This window comes from Myotis myotis, unplaced genomic scaffold (assembly GCF_014108235.1).
Source record: "Myotis myotis isolate mMyoMyo1 unplaced genomic scaffold, mMyoMyo1.p scaffold_m19_p_1, whole genome shotgun sequence".
In the NCBI taxonomy this organism is placed as follows: Eukaryota; Metazoa; Chordata; class Mammalia; order Chiroptera; family Vespertilionidae; genus Myotis; species Myotis myotis.
This window is the reverse complement of record NW_023416313.1, coordinates 165,388,327-165,392,119: the sequence shown is the minus strand read 5'-3', so window position 1 is coordinate 165,392,119 and position 3,793 is coordinate 165,388,327. Positions and strand designations below refer to the sequence as shown.

At 38.5% G+C, this 3,793-nt stretch overlaps 1 pseudogene; it reads right to left on the bottom strand.

The window, feature by feature from the left end:
* Positions 1-655: 655 nt before the first annotated feature.
* On the bottom strand, positions 656-2,705 carry LOC118676102 (annotated as a pseudogene).
* Between the last annotated feature and the right edge of the window lie 1,088 nt (positions 2,706-3,793).

Below are 3,793 nucleotides of genomic sequence, written 5' to 3'. Positions count from 1 at the left end.
CACCTGTGGCCAATTACTTTGACAACATTATTAAGTTACAGGCATGGGCATGCGGCCTCAGCTATAGGCAACTATATGTATTCTGTGGGTTGGCTCCACTGATGGGATTGGGTTACACACATTCCACTTTGCTTTGCTCTTCAAGTTCTTAAAGGCAGCTCAGTTACTTGCTAACTAATAGTGATGACAGTTTGAACCACCGTATGACCCCAAGGTGGTTGAATGAGTTAAATAGAAATAACCATAATCACTTTTGCCCAAATTATTATTGTCATTGTTGCTGGTGTTATTGTTATTATTTTTTTAAGTTCTAAAATTTGGAGAATGACATGAAATTTTATTTTATTTTTCAAGGGATATTTAATAAGGTAGATAACATACTTTTCTAACATGTATTTTTTTTAATCACAGAAGCTAAGCATAACATCCTATGCATCAGGTGAAAATGACCTGCTGTATATGTATACACTGAGTGCAATTAAAAAATACTGTAATTATAATTCCAGCCTTTGGAATTTGAACAGGCGCCAATGTTCTTTCCTTCATATGGGAAAGAAAAATCCCTTTGAAAATCATTTGAAGCTTGGACAAAAATCCCGTAGTTGTATTCTTAGGATCACTTTCATGATTCGGATAATACAAGGGAAGCTTCAAGTTAACCTTTTAGGGAAGACATTCCACCTCGCATAATCTCATTGGCCAGGAGTGAAGCTTGTTTCTTTACACAATTGTTATCCCAGATGCCTACATCTGCTGCTACCATTGGCTCATCTGTGTTCAGGCCCACAACCGCACATTACGTGATTCTGAATACTCTGTTTGAACTTTAGTGTTTCCTGAAGATCAAAACCAGAATTCTGAGCAAGAACCTTGGGAATAATTAGCAAATGAACTTCAACAAATCCTTGAACTCCAAGTTGGGCCCTGCCCTTTAAACTGGGCTTATATTTAATCAGGCTTCTGCCACTTCCACTGCACCTGGAAGTACATAGCCATCATCAATAGCATTTTAACAGTCCTCAAGGCATCTCTTATTGCATCTTTGATTTGAGTAAATGCATGCTTATTTGGTCCTTGGACCAAAACTGTGACAGAGCAAGGATTGTTACATTTCTCAGTACAGGTGAACGTCTCTTCTCCCAATGTACTATACTCATACTCAAGTCTGGCTTGTCCAAACAATCAGGATTTAGGTCATCAAAAATTTAGAGCTACACCACCTTGAGCAAGAGTCAACATTTCCATATTTCTCCTTTTAGCTCTGTGCAGAGCTACTCTGCCTTCTTTTGCAAGAGCACCTAAGGAAAATGGGTCAATTCTCTTTTGATTAATAACAGCAATCCTTTATCTGAGTCACCACAGGCTTTCCTTTCCAGTTCTATTATTTTTTTTAACTCTCTCTTCAATGAATTTTCTCTTAGCTATTACTAGTTCTCTCTCTTCAGTGCTCTTGAACAAAAAAGCCAGAATTCACTTCTGTTTTTTTTTTCATATTCTAATGACATTGCATGTGAAGATATATTTTCTCTTTTTTTTATATCAGGATGCCATGCCTGATGGTTCAAAACAAGACCTTTATTGAGCTTGTATCAATTTTAGATTTATATTTCATCTCCATGATCTCAACCACGAAGAGATCAATAGGTTCATCTTGTTTTTTACTGGCCAATATGGAGTCAACTACAGCCTCTGTTAAGACATCAGCAAGTTTGGCAGAGATGTTCTGGCCACATCTATGAATATTCCCCTGTGCATCTCTTTGACTTGTTCCCAAAACTGAAGTGCCTTTCCCTTTGCAGCTTCAAACCTTTATGTTATAATTTAGAAATAAAGACCTTCAGAAATGTAAAAATACACCTGTTTCAGCAGTTCTCCAATGATTAGGACATTGGAGATGGTCCCATCACCAGTGATGTCATCCTGAGCTATTGCTATGTTGGCTGTTAAAGAGGCTGTTTAGTGTTAAATTTGCATTTAAATGAAGAAGCACTTGGCTATATTTAATAAGTTTGATTTCTCCAGCACTCAAAAAAGCATCTCTAAGATGCCCTTAGGCCCCAATTTGGTCCTCAACACATCCTACAGCCCCCCGGGCCACACTAATGTTGACTTCCAACCTGCTTGGGCTCAGGCCACTTGGCTTTGGGGTCCAGGGCCTTCATGGCTGCCAAAGCTGAGCCAGCAGAAGAGGAAGAGACCAGGAGCAAAGAATGCTCAAAGCTGGCGCAGCGACAGAAAACTGTATTGACTTCTCCTTAAATAACTGTAGATCTGCTTTTCCACTGGCTGTTATGTGTCCTGATGTCCTCTTACATAGAACATATCCAGGCCCCAGCTCCTCATCATTCATCCTCCAAACAGCATTTTTAAAACTTTCTAATTTCTATTAGTTCTTTTTGTTACCTAGGCTTGTAACAGCACACACATGAGCTGCCTAATTCGGTTCTTTTCCCTCAAGTCTTTCATCATACAATTATCAGATTATCTTTTCTTAATCAAAGGTTGGATTAAAAACTATATTTAAAAACATAAAATGTCTCCATTACCTATCAAGTTCAAATTTTGTAGCTCAGCATTTAGAGTTTTTTTTAATATTTACCTTCATCCTGTGTTTTTCCTCTTTCTGTTTCCTTCATTTCTTCCTTCCTTTCACCTATTTCTTCAACGTTTGCTCTTAACCAATCATCTCCCAAAATGTGGTCCATGGTTCATCTGAAGAATCAACAAAGACACTTTTTAACATGCAAATTTCTAGGCCTGGCCCCAGAATTTCTAAGGAAAGGACCTGGATATCGCAAAAACTAAAATAGCATTTACTCTTAAGACTCAGGTCAAATTAACTTCTCTTTTTAAAATATTTAGTGCTTTCCTTCTAGTATTTATCACATTCTAAGTTGGAGGAGGAGGAGAGAGGAGGAAATGAGGGTAGAGAATGGCTATAATTTTTGTATCAGGAACTGTTCTAGTCACCTTACATTGGTTATGTCATTACATCTTTGCAATATCATTATTTACATATGGGAAACTGAGACTTAGAAAATTTTCTTGACTGGCCCATAATTACACTTGGTAAGTAGGGAAGCATCTCCCTACAAAATCCACAAAGTCAGTACTGAGCTGGGAACTTGCTCAGACTCCATTCTGATGTCTTCCTGTACGTTATACACTTGTATTACATCTGTTATTTGAGAAAACTCTTTTTATCCAAGTCCTTGATAAAATGGCTCAATGGAAAAAAACCAATAGACTTAAAGTCAAACCAATCTCTGCTTGAATTCCGGCCGTGGCATTTCTTGGCTTCTTCTAGCTGGCCCTAGGGTACCACCATCTGCCTCTTGTTCAGAACATGGCAGGGTGATAGAAAGAAGAGCTGAAGAAGAGAAGTGCAAGGGGCAAGCACCTGCTATCTTTTAAGGAAGATACCTGGAAACTGTGCCCTACCCTTCAGCTACATCCTATAACCTAGTCCAATAACCAACCTAGCTTCAAGGGAAGTTGGAGCTTATTTCTTTATCTAAAAATCAGAGGAGAATAGATTGGGAGAGCTTTTTATGCTATCTAATCATAATGGACATTTCATTCCTTTTCCCTACATTTCCCTTTTTCTGGTTACAATACCTTGTTCTTCCTCTGGCAGCACCCTTTCCATCTCACAATACATGGCCTTTAGGTGAATCTTATTCTATACTCCAGTGAAGGACAAATGCTCCAGGTGTAGCCAGTCAGAGATGGGGGTGTGATTCAGGCCAAACACACCAAATAAGAGTGAATCCTGAGACTTTGTTGAAGGAAC